The 19,337-nt window shown below is 37.4% G+C and overlaps 1 protein-coding gene and 1 pseudogene across 9 annotated transcripts in view; one reads left to right on the top strand and one right to left on the bottom strand.

Moving 5' to 3' along the window:
* Window positions 1–19,337, bottom strand: part of GRM7 (glutamate metabotropic receptor 7) — a 914,710-nt gene that overhangs the window by 527,328 nt on the left and 368,045 nt on the right. The gene's annotated exons all lie outside the window — the stretch shown is intronic.
* The window catches only part of LOC141374232 (POU domain, class 5, transcription factor 1-like), a 35,414-nt pseudogene continuing 20,196 nt past the window's right edge, over window positions 4,120–19,337 (top strand).

Genomic DNA, 19,337 nt, shown 5'->3' with positions numbered 1-19,337 from the left:
GAATTCAAGTAACTTATACATAATAGCCACCTGTTGACCCTTGACAGATGGTGTGGAAACCCAGCATGATGTGATCCTGCCCACTCTTAAAATACACATTCCCTCAAAAGGATAAGCATCTCCATGGTGCCTTTTCTATTTTAGTTTTTTTTAAAGATTTTATTTATTCATTTGAGACAGAGAGATACAGAGAGAGAGAGAGCATGAGCAGGGGGAGAGGCAGAGGGAGAGGGAGAACCAGGCTCCCTGCCGAACCAGGAGCCAGACGTGGGGCTCGATCCCAGGATGCTGGGATCATGACCCGAGCCAAAAGTGGATGCTTAACCATCTGAGCCACCCAGGCACCCATCTATTTTAGTTTGTAATTCCTTCCAAGTGTTGGGTATAAAATTTTGTTTGTTTCTATTATAAAACATTTGTGAACATATATTTATTTCCCTATTAATTTAATCAATTAGAGTAGATAATTTTTTTCCCTACATAAGGGTTAAGTAGAAGATGGAGAATTGCTGATCCATAAAATCTATAAATGTGAAGAAGCATTAAACATCTGACAACCAGGGGCACTTGGGTAGCACAGTCTCTTAAGCATCCAACTCTTGGTTTCGGCTCAGGTTGTGATCTCAAGGTCGAGAGACTGAGCCCCATGTTGGGCTCCGCGCTCAGCACAAAGTCTGCTTGAGAATCTCTCTCTCTCTCCCTTTTGCCCTGCCCCCTCTCTAAAATAAATGCATAAAGCTTTAAAAAAAAAAAATCTGACAACCAGAAAAAAAAAAACACGCCTAAGGTGAGCTGAGTTGGGGAGGGGAAGAAGCTCATTTGTTTTCTGTCCTTCCCATCATTGTTTTTTTCCTCTCCAGAGAGAATTTCACATTAAAATCCATCTACTTCCCAATTTTTCTCAGACAATATTCAAACTGTCTCAAAAAATTTCAAACACTTAGAATCTACTAAACAGGATAATGGATAAATGACTAGTATCTTCATGTGTAGTGAGAGGCAGTTTAACAAAGTATGTATAGAGTAGTTGGTTTCAACCCTACCAACGCTTGTAGATCTAAGACACTGGACATGTTTCTTAGCTCTCTGTGCCTCAGTACCCTCAGTTATAAGAAGGAAATAATAAAAGAGTCTGCCTTATAGGGCTGTTGTGAGTAGGAGGTGAATTAATACAAAGAAGTGCTTAAATCAGTGCCTATTACAAAATCAATGCTCAAAAAGTTATCTAATGATAAAAATGTTTCTGTGAGAGTAGCCATTTTGTCTTTCTCTCAAGCAGACTCTTAATAAGTGTTAATACTGGAAGGTAAACATAAGATTCACACCACCTTTCAGCTGCAGCCAGGAAGATAAAGTCACTTTTAAGTGGTTCTCTAATCAATCACAGTGGACATCAGGGAAAAGTCCACTTTTTCTCACTCCATGATTCTTTCCATTGCATGACACCATGAGGTCTTACAAGAAAAAGCCTGATTTCTTCCTTTTGTATAAACATAAATATTCACTACTGTGTCAACATTTGGCATATTATTTAATAAAACTATTAATACCTTAGCTAATCAACAGGTAGTTGATGCTATCTTCATAACATCATTCTCAAAGCTACTGTCCTTTCCCATTCAAGACATCTAAAATGTAGGTACCAGCACTATCTTCACTGAGAAAGGCAAGGAATGGAAATGGTAAGTGATGTATCTAATATCACGTACATGGAGTAGAGCCACGGTTACAACCTAGTACACTTGATTCCAAATTCCATAAACCTCTCTCAGAAGGGACTCTACCATGAGAATGGAGAATATGGCTGTATAGCCCTCTGTATTCTCATGTGCCAAATATCTGTTTCCATGTCTTTTGGTAACTGCTCCTCAGATTTTGATTTGGGAAGCTGTTCTTCTCCCATTGGGCACATTACTAGTGGCTCTGCTATACAAGATACTCTCATAATTCCCCCACTCCTAGACAAAGGATGAAGCCCTGAACCAAGCTAGGGGAATAATTCACTCCTGCTCTAGAATTTGATTCTCCTTTCGAAAAAATTTGGAGCAAATTCTCAGAGGTTCCTTAAGGAACAGCCCAAGATTGAATTCCTAAAGATGCTGTGTCCTGAAATTCCTGACTCCTGTTTTCCCCACCTATTTTCTTGGATTTCATTTCTGACCCCTATCCTTCTAATAGATTTGTGTTTTCTTAGTGTTTGTCAGAATCAATTTCTATTTCTTACTGTCAAAATATTATAACTTATACAAACATAGGCATTCACCTTAAACATAGGTGTGCCGAACATCAGCTCTTTTATTTTTTGTTATAATATCTAGCATTGACCCTTCCCACCTATGATATCAACAATCCCCCTCACCCATTTATAGCACATGTGCCTCAGTTTGGATTGGCCTCACCCACAGGTACTAAGATTGGGCAACTAAATTCACCTCATCACAGTTACATTACACAGTTAATCCTCAGTGATGGATTCATGACATAAATTGGTAACATCATAACTAGACACAGTTATTTCTGTGAAACAAATTATGAAGGAATACCTTTCAGATTGCTTTGAGAAAATCAGTGACTCAGTGAAGATTTTCATACTAAAGTAGACAGTACATTGTGGAGAAAACCTAATTCTAAGTTTTTAAGCCCAAGGGCCCAACTATCCCTAAAGCTAGGACCTGTCCTGGACTTTTGAATCATCTAAGCCACCATGTTGCTTATCTCTCTGTTTTGGGGAGTTGTATTTCTGTCAGTTGTGATTAAAAGTGTCTGATCCAATATGACAACCAGTGAAAATTCCTCTCACAATTTTGTTCTGATGCTAACCAACACCTGCTAGTAAAACTGTCCCTTTATGCCTTTTACAACTAACTGTAATTTAAAAAAATAAAAAAAAAAACCTCTTACTTGTTGATTTTTTTTTCACTTTGATAAATATTTTATGTTTGCCATTTCATTTTAACAGTAAGAGCCACATGAGGAAGGTAGAGCTATTATTTCCATTTTGCAGATGGGAAAATCAAAGGAGAGAATGGTTTAGTACTTTATCCAAAGTCATACTGAAAGGTAGGCAGAGGACACAATTCTAGGCTTCTGAGAATTCAGTGCTCTACCTTCTTTGGGATAATATGGTGAATTTATTGAAAAAGAGATGTGAACCACACTAATATAGATACTGCAGAGGCAACAGTTACTCTACTATCTGCTAGAACTCTAAAAACCACGTTGTACAGAGTTGCCCAATTATTCTAGAATAAATGATTGCCCCTTATTTTTGAAATGTCTAAACTGTAAACATTCATTCAATATGAACTGAATCCTGTGATTCCTCGTGGATTCATAAAAATGGTAAAATTACAAATGGCAAAAGGCAATCCAAAAATAAATTATACCTAATATAAAAAATGATTAATATATGACCAAGTAAGACTTCTACAGTTAAACAGGCAGAATACTGCAAGAGATGCCTTAATTAATATTAAAATAATTTAAATAAAAATTATACCACACATTACAGTTGAAATCTATTTTCTTCTAATCTCTAGGTGACTCCTTAACCTCTATCAAATCTTAGCTAAATCAGAATGGCCTTGAGAATGTTCTCTGAATATGCTTCATGGTAAGTGAAATTTATTTATGGAAGCAAATTAGAGTAATGCCACTTTTAAGCTTTGTATGATTTGATCCTGAAACAAATGTTTGTGATGAAATAATAAAAACCCTTCAAATAGAGTTTTATTATCATGCAAATTCTCTAGGAGCTGACTGTGGAGTATCACACAACATGAGGACTTTCACAGTTACAAAGTAGATAAATGAGAGAATCAATTGAACATAATGAAGAACAGGGCAGAAAGCTTGTTTTGTACAATTTCAAATAGGAAATTCACTTTTCAGATTACCTTATTCAGTAGACACACCCTTAATGATCCATATCCTTGTATAATTCCCTCCCCCTGAGTGCAGGTAAATCCTGTGACTTCCTTCTAATTGATAGAATATGACAAAGTTAACGGGATATTGCCCCTGTTATTATGTTATGACATGTAGGGCCCCATCTTAGCCAACTGGAGTGAGAAAATTTTCCACTGGCCTTGAAAAAGCAACAATCATACAGAGGGCGATATGGCAGGGAACTATGGGAGGCCTCCAGGATCTAAGGTGGCTTCTAGCCCCACAGTAAGAAGCTGGGACACTCAGTCATATGGCCATAAGGAAATGAATTCTAGCAACAAATTGAATGAACTTGGAAGTAGAATCCCCCCCAGTCAATCCTCAGATGACACTGCAGCCGAAGATGACACAGTAATTGCAGACTTACAGCATTGCCCTGACTTCTGACCTATAAAAACTGTGACATAATAAATGAGTACTGTTTTAGGTTGCTAAGTTTGTGGTAATTTGTGATATAATAATAGAACAATCAATATACTTTCTGCTCTGAAATTCATGTTCTCCTATATTTTTGGTGAATCTCAGGACCTGTCATATAATAAGTACACAGTAAATATTAGTTGACTATAGATGTGAAAGTCATTTTTTAAGCCAGAATTGGGACTACTGCCCTTACCAATAGAAGACACTGATACTCTTTATTTCAAAGAAGGCCATGAAGATATTATAAGTGGATTATCAGATGAGGTTGATATTCTGGGTGCCATTTACAAACCAGCGTTTGGGTTTCAGAAATTCAAAATCTCTCCTAAAATAGTTTATGGGTTATCACTAACTTACAAATGAAATAAATTGAGAAAATTAGAATCCTTAAAGACCAAAATATAAGGAAACCAAACAATGCTTAAAGCCAAATATATGAACAATTCCTGAGCACAGATGCAAGGACCTTACCAATTAATTGGCAAGATTAATAACAACAAAAGTCACGTATATATATAATTCAGTCAATATACAAATTTCAAGAACAAACATCTAGATAGAAAACAGCACAGGAAAAAGGGGAAAAATGTTGTTTCGTCTCCAACATTAGTTTAGTAATGTGAATAAAATTATAAGAAAACATGTGATTCCAAAATTCACTATCCAGATATGTTGTCATTTACGCTGATGGCAAGAGAAAAATACTCTTACATATTCAAGTGCTAAGAAAACAAACTGGATAAAATTACTGAAACACTGGCTTTGAAGAAAGAAATAATTTAATGATAAAATTAATCCTAATTAACACTTGTACAATGTAATGCAAATCTCAAGATCACACCAATAAATTTGGGATAGGATGGTATGTAAAGGAAAACTGGGATTGAGCTAATTTCACTGCCTGCTGTATTAGTTTGCTGTTGCCACCATGACAGACTATCACAAATGTAGTGGCTTAAAACAACATGCATTTGTTATCTCATAGTTCTGGTAGTCAGAAGGCTGGGTGGCTTAGTGCTTCTCTGCTTTGAGTCTCACTGGCTGAAATCAATGTGTCAGCATGGCTGCATTCCTTTCTGGAGGCTCTGGGAAGGATTCTACTTCAAGCTCAAGAGACTCTTGGCGGGATTCAGTTCTATGTAGTTGTAAGACCAAGGTCCTGTTTCCTTGCTGGTGTCAGATAAGAATCCTTCTCAGCTTCTGGAGCTTCGTGCATTTCTTATGATCCCCTCCTCCATTCTCAAAACCAGTTATCATGGGATGTGTCCCCACACTTGAAATCTGTGACATCCCAACTTGCCTCATCCTCTCCTACTTGCAAACTCATCTAATTCTTCTGCCTTCCTCCTCCAGGTCTAAGTGCTCCTGTGATTATACAGGACCTGCTCAGATAATCTAGAATAATCTATTTTAATATTTTATGACATCTGCAAAATCTCTTTACAGCACTACATAGACTACTGTTTGATTAAATAACCAGGAGATAGGAATCTTTGAGGGGAGATAACTAGAAATTCTGCCTATCATACCTGGCAAAGGAAACATTCACACACATTGTCATATTGTTGGTGATGACTCATAAATATAACTTCAAATAAGATTATTTTTAAACTGAAAGGTAATTATTAGGAAATGTAAAAATAGGATGTATACCCTCCAAGTCATTCAAGAGAAACGAGAAAAGAAAACATATGTAGCAAAATATATAAAGCAAAGAAAAGTAGAAGGAAGGAAATAAGTAAAAGATTAGAAGAAATAAAATTAAGAATTACACTAGTAAAGACAAAACATGAAAATAAATACAAAAAAAATCTCTATAAAAGTATTAGATGAAAATGTGGAAGATTGTTCATACAACCTGAGAGTGGGAAGCCCTTATGATTATAAGATGTGGCTAAGCCAAATAAATAAAGAACAAATAGAGGGAGGAGCAAGATGGCAGAGGAGTAGGAGACCTAAATATCATCTGGTCCCAGGACTTCAGCTAGATAGGTATCAAACCATTCTGAACACCTATAAATTCAACAGGAGAGCAAAGAAAAAAAGAGCAGCAACTCTCTGAATAGAAAAGCAATCACTTTCTGGAAGGTAGGACGTGCAGAGAAGTGAATCCAAGGTGATATTCAGGGAGATAGACTGAGGGGGGAGGGAGCCTCCGTCAGTGACTAATGGCAAGTGATAGAGAGCAGAGCACAAAGTCAGAACTTTTAGAACTCGGCTCCACTGAGGAACGTTGCTCCAGTGGCTAAGCGGGGGGTGGAACCCTCCCTGGGACAGTATGGCCTCAGGACCCTCAGGGTCACAGAAAGAACGGGGGTGCCTGAGTGCAGCACAGCTCCCAGGTATCAGAGCAGGGAAGCCAGCTACAAAGATGGAGCCAAGGAGTGGGCTTTCAGCTTGGGGTTGCCATAAACCCTGATCTGCAGCACAGTCTGGCCACTGCTCTTTCAGCAGGGACCCAACAAGGGGTAGATCCAGGTAGACTGCCCTTCCTCCCCAGGGAGGAGTGGCGCAGGAGCTCACCACAGGGATCTGCTGGGTTTGGAGACTCCACACCGGGTCAGGTGTCAGAGATAGAAATGCTCAGTCACAGGCTGGGTGAGCATGGACTATGGCCAGAGACCGGGGAGATGGGAGTGATTGACTGCTTTACTCTTGGGGCTCACTGAGGAGTGGGGCCCCAAGTTCCGGGCTCCTCATTGGCAGAGGTTGGGAGGCCACCATTTTCACTCTCGTCCTCCAAAGCTGTACGGAAAGCTTGCAGGGAACAAAAGCTCCTGAGAGCAAACCCGAGCAGATTGCTTAGCCCGGCCCCTGGCAAAGGCAGGGCAATTCCACCTCAGGCGAAGATATTTGAGAAGCACGGCAACAGAACGCTCCCCTAGAAGATCAGCAAGAACAGCCAGCCAAGACCAAGTTTACCGATCAATGAGAACGGCAGAACTCCAGCACTAGGTGAATACAAAATATAGAATTCATGGCTTTTCCCCATGATTCTTTAGTCCTTCAAAGTTAATTTTTTTAATTTTCTTTATATTTTCTTTTTCTATTTTTTTGAATTTTTCTTTTTCCCCTTTTCAACCAACATCTTATCAATCCTCTTTTATTATTTATTTTTTATTTTTAGAGTCATATTCTATCACTTCATTGTACTTAACCTTATTTTCTGAATATATACATAAGTTGTTCTCTCTTTAAAATTTTGGGATACAGTTTCTTCTAACATACCAAAATATACCCTAGATCTCTAGTGTATAGCTTTGTCCTAGTCTACTGCCTGATCACATTCCCCCTTTTTCTTGTTTTTGTGTTTTTTAATTTTTCTTCTTTCTTTTTCAATCAACTTCTTATCAATTCCTTTTCTAAAATCTTTTAAAATTTTCATCTTTAGAATCATATTCCATCCCTTCATTGTATTTACCCTTATTTTTGTACAACTATAAGTTTTTCTCCCTTAAAAATTTTGGGAGGCAGTTTCTTCTAACAGACCAAACTATGCCCAAAATCTAGTGTGTGGCACTGATCTACTCAGCAGCCTGAATATATTTAATCAAATTCCTTTTTTTCTATTTTCCTTTCTTTCCAGTTTTTCCCCCCAGTTTCGGGTCTTTTCTGATTTCTTTAGTGTATATTTTTCTGGGGTCATTGTTACCCTGTTAGCATTTTTTCTCTCATTCATCTATTCTCCCCTGGACAAAAATAACAAGACAGAAAAAAATCAAAAAAATCTCAAAACAAAAAAGGACAAGAGGCAATAAAGACTGCCAGGGACCTAATCAATACGGACACTAGTAAGATGTCGGAACTAGAGTCCAAAAGACGATTATTAAGATAGTACCTGGGCTTGAAAAAGGCATGGGAGATACTAGAAAATCCCTTTCTGGAGAAATAAAAGAACTAAAATCTAACCAAGTCAAAATCAAAAAGGCTATTAATGAGGTGCAATCAAGAATGGAGGCTCTAACTGCTAGGATAAATGAGGCAGAAGAGAGAATTAGTGATATAGAAGACCAAATGATGGAGAATAAAGAAGCTGAGAAAAAGAGAGAGAAACAATTACTGGATCACAAAGGCAGAATTAGAGATAAGTGATACCATAAGATGAAACAACATCAGAATAATTGGGATCTCATAAGAAGAAGAAAGAGAGAGGGGACAGAAGGTATACTGGAGCAAATTATAGGAGAGAACTTCCCTAATTTGGGTAAGGAAACAGGCATCAAAATCCAGGAGGCACAGAGGACCCTCTCAAAGTCAATAAAAAGAGGTCAACACCCGACATCTAATAGTAAAACTTACCAGTCTCAGAGACAAGGAGAAAATCCTGAAAGCAGCTTGGGACAAGAGATCTGTAACCTACAATGGTAGAAACATAAGATTGGAAACAGACCCATCCACAGAGACCTGGCAGGCCAGAAAGGACTGCCATGATATATTCAGAGCACTAAATGAGAAAAATATGCAGCCAAGAATACTATATCTAGCTAGGCTGTCACTGAAAATAGAAGGAGAGATAAACAACTTCCAGGACAAACAAACACTAAAGGAATTTGCAAACACAAAACCAGCCCTACAAGAAATACTGAAAGGGGTCCTCTAAGCAAAGAGAGAACCTAAAAATAACATAGACCAGAAAGGAACACAGACAATATACAATAACAGTCATGTAACAGGCAATACAATGGCACTAGAGTCATATCTTTCAATAGTTACCATGAATGTAAATGGGCTAAATACTCCAATCAAAAGACACAGGCTATCAGATTGGATAAAAAAACAAGACCCATCGATATGTCGCCTGCAAGAAACTCATTTTAGACCCAAAGACACCTCCAGATTGAAAGTGAGAGGGTAGAAAATCATTTCCCATGCTAATGGACACCAAAAGAAAGCTGGGGTGGCAATCCTTATATCAGAAAAACTAGATTTTAAAACAAAGACTGTAATAAGAGATGAGGAAGGACACTATATCCTACTTAAAGGGTCTATCCAACAAGAAGATCTAACAATTGTAAATATCTATGCCCCGAACATGGGAGCAGCCAATTATATAAGGCAATTAATAACAAAAGCAAAGAAACACACTGACAACAATACAATAATAGTGGGGGACTTTAACACCCCCCTGACTGAAATGGAGAGATCATCTAAGCAAAAGATCAACAAGGAAATAAAGGCTTTACATGACACACTAAGACCATATAGACATCACAGATACATTCAGATCATTCCATCCCAGAGCAACAGAGTACACATTCATCTCTAGTACCCATGGAACATTCTCCAGAATAGATCACATCCTACGTCACAAATCAGGTCTCAACCAGTACCAAAAGATTGGGATCCTTTCCTGCATATTTTCAGACCACAAGGCTTTGGAACTAGAACTCAATCACAAGAGGAAAGTCGGAAAGAACTCAAAGACATGGAGGCTAAAGAGCATCCTACTAGAGAATGAATGGGTCAACCAGGAAATTAAAGAAGAATTTAAAAAATTCATGGAAACCAAGAAAATAAAAACATAACTGTTCAAATCTTTGGGATGAAACAAAGGCACTCCTAAGAGGAAAGTATATAGCAATACAAGCCTTTCTCAAGAAGCAAGAAAGGTCTCAAATACACAACCTAACCCTACACCTAAAGGAGCTAGAGAAAGAAGAGCAAATAAAGCCTAAACCCAGAAGGAAAAGAGAAATAATAAAGATCAGAGCAGAAATCAATGAAATAGTAAACAAAAGCACAGTACAACAGATCAATGAAACTAGGAGCTGGTTCTTTGAAAGAATTAATAAGTTTGATAAACCCCTGGCCAGACTTATCAAAAACAAAAGAGAAAGGACCCAAATAAATAAAATCATGAATGAAAGAGGCGAGATCACAACCAACACCAAAGAATTACAAACAATTATAAGACATATTATGAGCAACTCTATGCCAGCAAATTAGATAATCTGGAAGAAATGGATGCATTCCTAGAGACGTATAAGCTACCAAAACTGAACCAGGAAGAAATAGAAAACCTGAACAGACCCAGGACCACTAAGGAAATTGAAGCAGTCATCAAAAATCTCCCAACAAACAAAAGCCCAGGGTCAGATGGCTTCCCAGGGGAATTCTACCAAACATTTAAAGAAGAATTAACACCTATTCTTCTGAAACTGTTCCAAAAAATAGAAATCGAAGGAAAACTTTCAAACTCATTTTAGGGGCCAGCATTACCTTGATCTCCAAACCAGACAAAGACCCCATCAAAAAGGAGAATTACAGACCAATATCCCTGATTAAAATTTCTCACCAAAATACTAGCCAATAGGATCTAACAGAACATTAAAAAAGGCTTATTCACCACGACCAATTGGGATTTATTTCTGGGCTACAATATTGGTTCAACATCTGCAAATCAATCAATGTGATACAATACATTAATAAAAGAAAGAACAAGAACCATATCATCCTCACAGTAGATGCAGAAAAAGCCCCATTTGACAAAGTACAGCATCCTTTCTTGATCAAAACTCTTCATAGTGTAGGGATAGACAGTACATACCTCAATATCATAAAAGCCATCTATGAAAAACCCACAGCGAATATCATTCTCAACGGGGAAATACTGAGAGCTTTTTCTCTAAGGTCAGGAACATGGCAAGGATGTCCACTATCACCACCGCTATTCACCATATTACTAGAAGTCCTAGCCACAGCAATCAGACAACAAAAAGAAATAAAAGGCATCCGAATCGGCAAAGAAGAAGTCAAACTCTTTGCAGATGATACGATATTTATGTGGAAAACCCAAAACACTCTACCCCAAAACTGCTAGAACTCATACAGGAATTCAGTAAAGTGGCAGGATATAAAATCAATGCACAGAAATCAGTGGCATTCCTATACACCAACAACAAGACAGAAGAAAGGGAAATTAAGGAGTCGATCCAATTTACAATCGCACCCAAAACCATAAGATACCTAAGAATAAATCTACCAAAGAGGCAAAGGATCTGTACTCAGAAAAATATAGAATACTCATGAAAGAAAATGAGGAAGACACAAAGAAATGGAAAAATGTTCCATGCTCATGGATTAGAAGAACAAATACTGTGAATATGTCAATGCTACCTAGAGCAATCTACACATTCAATGCAATCCCTGTCAAAATACCAACCACTTTTTTCAAAGAAATGGAACAAATAATCCTAAAACCAGAAAAGACCCCGAATAGCCAGAGGAATGTTGAAAAAGAAAAGCAAAGCTGGTGGCATCACAATTCTGGATTTCAAGTTCTATGACAAAGCTGTCATCATCAAGACAGTATGGTACTGGCACAAAAACAGACACATAGATCAATGGAACAGTAAAGAGAGCCCAGAAATGCATCCTCAACTCTAAGGTCAACTAATATTCGACAAAGCAAGAAAGAATGTCCAATGGAAAAAAGTCTCTTCAACAAATGTTGTTGGGCAAGTTGGACAGCCACATGCAGAAGAATGAAACTGGACCATTTCCTTACACCACACACAAAAATAGACACAAAATGGTTGAAAGACCTAAAAGTGAGACAGGAATCCATCAAAATCCTAGAGAAGAACACAGGCAGCAACCTCTTCGACCTCAGCCGCAGCAACTTCTTCCTAGAAATATCACCAAAGGCAAGGGAAACAAGGGCAAAAATGAACTCTTGGGACTTCATCAAGATAAAAAGCTTTTGCACAACAAAGGAAATAGTCAACAAAACCAAAAGACAACTGACAGAATGGGAGAAGATATTTGCAAGTGACATATCAGAGAAAGAGCTAGTATCCAAAATTTATAAAGAACTTATCAAACTCAACAGCCAAAGAACAAAAAATCCAATCAAGAAATAGGCAGAAGACATGAACAGACATTTTTCCAAGGAAGACATGAAAATGGCCAACAGACACATGAAAAAGTGTTCAACATTACTCAGCATTAGGGAAATCCAAATCAAAACCTCAATGAGATACCATCTCACACCAGTCGGAATGGCTAAAATTAACAGGTCAGGAAACAACAGGTGTTGGCAAGAATGCAGAGAAAGGGGAACCCTCCTACACTGTTGGTCGGAATTCAAGCTGGTGCAGCCACTCTGGAAAACAGTATGGAAGTTCCTCAAAAAGTTGAAAATAGAGCTACCCTACAATCCAGCAATTGCACTACTGGGTATTTACCCCAAAGATACAAATGTAGTGATCTGAAGGGGTACGTGCACCCCAATGTTTATAGCAGCAATGTCCACAATAGCCAAACTATGGAAAGAGCCAAGATGGCCATCAAAAGAAGAGTTGATAAAGAAGATGTGGTGTATACACACACACACACACACACACACACACACACACACACACACACACACACAGAATGGAATATTATGCAGCAATCAAAAAAACCGAAATCTTGCCTCTTGCAACAACATGGATGGAACTAGAGGGTATTATGCTAAGTGAAATAAATCAATCAGAGAAAGACAAATATCATATGATCTCACTGATATGAGGAATTCTTTTAATCTCAGGAAACAAACTGAGGTTTGCTGGAGTGGTGGGGGGTGGGAGGGATGGGGTGGCTGGGTGATGGGCATTGGGGAGGGTATGTGCTATGGTGAGCCCTGCGAATTGTCTAAGACTGATGAATCACAGACCTGTACCTCTGAGACAAATAATACATTGTATGTTAAAAAAAAAAAAAAGACAGTAGGAAGGGAAAAATGAAGGGGGCAAATCGGAGGGGGAGAGGAACCATGAGAGACTATGGACTCTGAGAAACAAACTGAGGGTTTTAGAGGGGAGGAGAGAGGGGTGATGGATTAGCCCAGTGATGGGTATTAAGGAGGGCACGTATATGCAAACAATGAATCATGGAACACTACATCAAAAACTAATGATGTAATATATGGTGACAAACCAAACCAAACCAAACAAAATAAAATAAAATAAGTAAAAATAAAGAACAAATATTTCCACATACCAAGAAGTAACAAAGTCAAAAGACAATTAACAAAGTAGAAAACTACTTGTTGCTTGGCTTCTCTAAATCAGAGAAAAAGAAGAACCCAAGAGAAAAATAAGCAGAAGATCTTGGGGCGCCTGGGTGGCTCAGTTGTTTAAGTGTCTGCCTTTCTGCTCAGGTCACCATCCCATGGTCCTGGGATAGAGCACGGCATCAGGATCCCTGCTCAGCGGGGAGCCTGCTTCTCCCTCTCTTCCCCGTGCTCTTTCTCGCTATCTCTAGCTTTCACTCTCAAATAAATACATAAATAAATGAAAAATAAGCAGATCTGGATTGAAAGTTGGCAGAAAAACATACAAATATTTTTTAAACATCTGAACAGCTGTTCAACTTTATCATAAAAAGAGAAAAACAAAACACACTGACAGATGATGACTGCATTTATCATGGTGAGCAGTAATGTACAGAACTGTTGAATCACTGTGTTGTATACCTGAAACTAATATAATACTATGTGTTAACTATACTTTCTTTTTAAAAAGAAAAAAATACACAGATTTTATCTTAAATCAGAGTAGCAACATACAGACTCTCTGATAAATATTTTGTAAAGGAAACGTCTCTTAAACTGCTAGTGGAAGTTTAATGGATATAACCTCAATGTAAGCAGATTGGGTAATGTCTCCCTTTTTAAAGAAACTTTATTTTAGAGTTTTGGGCTGACAAAAATTGTGAAGACAACTGCTGATACCTCACACCTAGTTTCCCCAGTTATTAGCATCTAGCATTAGTATGATACATTTGTCACAATTAATAAGCCAATACTGATATATTATTAAAATTCATATATTATTAACATTTTTTTCCCCTAATGTCCCTTGTCTGTTCAGAATGCATCCAGGTAACAATTTTACAGTTAGTCATCATGGCTCCTTAGGCTCCTCTTGGCTATGGCATTTTCTTAAGTTTTCCTTGTTTTTTATGACTTTGGAAGGTTTAAAGAGTACACTCAGGTATTTTGTAGAATGTCTCTCAATTAAGATTTGTCTAATGTTTTTCTCATGATTATTCTATGTTTTTGAGAGGAAGGGCATGAAAGTAAATTGCCAGTCTCACCAAATCATATCAAGGTTATAACTATCAACATAACTTAACCACTACTGATGGTTAATCAGGTTAATCACCTGATTGAGGTAGTCTTTGTCAGGTTTCTTCACTGGAAAGGTAGTCTCCCCCTTCCATAGTATACCCTTGGAAAGGAAATCTCTCTATGCAGCCCATATTTAAGGAATGGCAAATGATTTTCTATCTCCTTGAAGGTGGAGTATCTACAGAAATTATTTGCATTTCTTTGGTGTGGGGGCTTTGTCTATTCTCCCCCTTTATTTATTTATTTATTTATTTAGTCATTTATATCAGTATGGACTCATGGATATTTATTTTATACTTCAGGTAATAATCTGATACTACATTATTTTTTGCTTCAAAACCTTTTTAGCTTTGGCCATTTAGAACTCTTTCAGTTGGTTCCTGAGTCCCTTTGACTTATTTCATCAACATGGCTGGATATTTTTGTTTTTCTGAGAACTTTATTTTCTAGAATTATAGGATGCTCGAGACTCATTTTCCTTATTTCCTCCCCCAATTATAAAATCATTGGACATTATCAGAAAAATTTAGATGTAAGAGAGGCATTTTAACTAAGGAAGGAAATTCAAGAGCAGGAAAAAAAACGTTTCTCTTCAATCGGTATGCAATAATTAACCTCAGAAGGATTAAACACTTTTCAGTGGGAAAATAAAACTTTATGTAACCATGTATGTTTAATGATCAAAATAAAACATAATTCACAGCACTAATGCTAAAACTACCATATAATCAATAGCATAAACACCATTAATTTATTTTAATGGCAAAAATTGCAAGTACAATGTCAACAGACAAAAGGTACGTTTAAAAAAAATTTTGTACTTTGTAATGCACATGACAAATCAATATCTATAATATTCAAAGACAGCTTACAGATTGACACCAAAAGACAACACAATAGAAAAGTAGATACAGAGTATGAATAGAAGAGCAACTTTAAATGCTTAAACATAATCTGAAAAGATTCTCTACCTTCCTAAGTAATCAAGAAAATGCATTAAAAGTTACATGTCCCTCTGTACCAATGAATGGATAGAAACCGAAATATTGATAATCTTTACTTTTAAACGGTATATATTATTTGATCTTCCCCCACAACAAATATGTATTATTTACATAATCAGAGAAGCAAAGAAATGTATTTTTATTAAAAAATAGAAATAGGAATAAAATGTGGGAAGAGGCAATTCAAAGAAGAAAAAGTGAAGCAAATTGAAAATAAACATACAAAACATTTCTAATTTTACTAGAGATCAAAGTATCATTAATTAAGGGAATATCTTGCATCACCTAAGAAATTTTCGGTGATGAAAAATTATTCATAATGCTGTGCTATTTTTAAGTCGGTAAGAGTTTTCTGTAGGGATTTGAAAATATCTATCAAATATTTAAACATATACATACTTTTATTTTTTTTAATTTTTTAAAGATTTTATTTATTTATTTTTAAATTTTATTTTATTATGTTATGTTAGTCACCATACAATACATAGTTTTTGATGTAGTGATCCATGATTCATTGTTTTCGTATAACACTCAGTGCTCCAGGCAGTACGTGCCCTCCTCCCATCACCAAGCTAACCCGTCAGTCCACTCCACCCCCTCTAAAACCCTCAGTTTGCTTCTCAGAGTCCATAGTCTCTCATGGTTCATCTCTCCCTCTGACTACCCCCTTCATTTTTCCTTTCCTTCTCCTAGTGTCCTCCATGCTATTTCCTAATGTTCCACAAATTAGTGAAACCATACGATAATGGGCTTTCTCTGCTTGACTTATTTCACTTAGCATAATCTCCTCCAGGCAGATCCATGTTGATGTAAAAGTTGGGTATTCATCCTTTCTGATGGCTGAGTAATATTCCATTGTGTATATGGACCACATCTTTATCCATTCATCTGTTGAAGGGCATCTCAGCTCTTTCCACAGTTTGGCTATTGCAGACATTGCTGCTATGAACATTAGGTGTATATGGCCCTTCTTTTCACTACATCTGTTTCTTTGGGGTAAATACCCAGGAGTACAATTGCTGGGTCATAGGGTAGCTCTATTTTTAAATTTTTGAGGCACTTCCACACTGTTTTCCAAAGTGGCTGTACCAACTTCCATTCCCAGCAGTGTAAGAGGATTCCCCTTTCTCCACAACCTCTCCAACATTCATTGTTTCTTGCCTTGTCAATTTTTGCCATTTTAACTGGTGTAACGTGGTTTCTCAATGTGGTTTTTGATTTGAATTTCCCTGATGGCTAATGATGATGAACAGTTTTTCATGTGTCTGTTAGCCATTTGTATGTCTTCTTTTGAGAAGTGTCTGTTTCTGTCTTCTGCCCATTTTTTGACTTGATTATTTGTTTTTTGGGTGTTGAGTCTAAGAAGTTCTTTATAGATCTTGGATATCAGCCCTTTGTTTGTAGTGTCATTTGCAAATATCTTCTCCCATTCTGTGGGTGGCCTCTTTGTTTTGTTGACTGTTTCCTTTGCTGTGCAAAAGTTTTTTATCTTGATGAAGTCCCAAAAGTTCATTTTTGCTTTTGTTTCACTTGCCTTTAGAGATGTATCTTGAAAGAAGTTGCTGTGGCCAATGTGGAAGAGGATACTGCCTATGTTCTCCTCTAGGATTTTGATGGATTCCTGTCTCACATTGAGGTCTTTCATCCATTTTGAGTTTATCTTTGTGTATGGTGTTAGAGAATGGTCGAGTTTCATTCTTCTGTAGATAGCTGTCCAATTTTCCCAGCACCATTTATTGAAGAGACGGTCTTTTTTCCATTGCATATTTTTTCCTGCTTTGTCAAAGATTGTTTGACCATGGAGTTGAGGGTCCATATCTGGGCTCTCTATTCTATTCCATTGGTCTAAATGCCTGTTTTTGTTCCGTGTACCATGCTGTCTTGGTGATCACTGCTTTGTAATACAGCTTGAAATCAGGCAACGTGATGCCCCCAGCTTTGTTTTTCTTTTTCAACATTTCCTTGGCAATTCAGGGTCTTATCTGATTCCATACAAATTTTAGGATTGTTTGTTCTAGCACTTTGAAAAATGTCATTGGAATTTTGATCGGGATGGCACTGAAGGTATAGATTGCTTTGGGTAGCATAGACATTTTAACAATGTTTATTCTTCCGATCCACGAGCATGGAATGTTTTTCCACCTTTTTGTGTCTTCCTCAATTTCTTTCATGAGTGTTCTCTATTTCCTAGAGTATAGATCATTTACCTCTATCGTTGGGGTCATTCCAAGGTATTCTATGGTTTGGGGTGCTATTGTAAATGGAATTGTTGCTCTAATTTCTCTTTCTACAGTTGCATTGTTAGTGTATAAGAAAGCAACTGATTTCTGTGCATTGATTTTGTATCCTGCCACATTACTGAATTGCTGTATGAGTTCTAGTAATTTGGGGGTGGAGTCTTTTGGATTTTCCACATAAAGTATCATGTCATCTGTAAAAAGAGAGAGTTTGACTTCTTCTTTGCCAGTTTGAATACCTTTTATTTCTTTTTGTTGTCTGATTGCAGTTGCTAGGACTTCTAGTACTATGCTTAACAATAGGGCGAAAGTGGGCATCCTTGACGTGTTCCTGATCTTAAGGGAAAGGCTCTCAGCTTTTCCCTATTGAGAATGATATTTGCTGTGGGTTTTTCATAGATGGAGTTTATGAACTTGAGGAATGTTCCCTCTATCCCTTTACTCTGAAGAGTTTTAATCAGGAAAGGATGTTGTATTTTTTCAGATGCTTTTTCTGCATCAATTGAGAGAACCACGTGGTTCTCTCTCCTCTTATTAATGTGTTCTATCACATTGATTGATTTGCAAATGTTGAACCACCCTTGCATCCCGGGGATAAATCCCACTTGGTCATGGTGGATGATGCTTTTAATGTATTGTTGGATCCTATTACCTAGGATTTTGTTGAGGATTTTGGAATCCATACTCATCAGGGATATTGGTCTGAAATTCTCCTTTTTGATGGGGTCTTTGTCTGGCTTGGGGATTAAGGTAATGCTGGCCTCACAGAATGAGTATGGAAGCTTTCCTTCTGTTTCTATTTTTTGAAACAGCTTCAGGAGAATAGGTATTATTTCTACTTTGAATGTTTGGTAGAATTCCCCAGGAAATCCATCAGGCCCTGGACTCTTGTTTTTTGGGACGTTTTTGATCACTGCTTCAATCTTGTTACTGGTTATTGGCCTATTCAGGTTGTCAATCTCTTCCTGTTTCAGTCTTGGGAGTTTATAGGTTTCCAGGAAGGCATCCATTTCATCCAGGTTGCTCAGTTTATAGGCATATAGTTGTTGATAATAATTTCTAATAATTGGGCGCCTGGGTGGCTCAGTCGTTAAGCGTCTACCTTCAGCTCGGGTCATGATCCCAGGGTCCTGGGATCGAGCCCCGCATCGGGCTTCCTGTTTGGCGGGAAGCCTGCTTCGCCCTCTCCCTCTCCCACTCCCCTTGCTTGTGTTCCCTCTCTCGCTGTGTCTCTCTCTGTCAAATAAATAAAAAAATCTTTAAAAAAAAATAATTTCTAATAATTGTTTCTATATCCTTGGTGTTAGTCGTGATCTCTCCCCTTTCATTCATAATTTTATTAATTTGGGTCCTTTCTCTTTTCTTTTGCATAAGTCTGGCCAGTAGTTTATTGATCTTATTAATTCTTTCAAAGAACCAGCTTCCAGTTTTGTTGATCTGATCTATTGTGTTTCTGGTTTCTAATTCATTGATCTCTGCTCTAATCTTAATTATTTCTCTTCTAATATGTGGCTTAGGCATCGTTTGTTGTTTTTCTCTAGTTCTTTAAGGTGTAGAGTTAGTTGGTGAATTCGGGATTTTTCTGTTTTTTTTTTTTTTTTTTTTTTTTTT

This window comes from Callorhinus ursinus, unplaced genomic scaffold (assembly GCF_003265705.2).
Source record: "Callorhinus ursinus isolate GAN/ISIS: 27379988/994484 unplaced genomic scaffold, GSC_fseal_2.0 scaffold15, whole genome shotgun sequence".
In the NCBI taxonomy this organism is placed as follows: Eukaryota; Metazoa; Chordata; class Mammalia; order Carnivora; family Otariidae; genus Callorhinus; species Callorhinus ursinus.
This window is presented reverse-complemented; position numbering and strand designations above follow the sequence as displayed.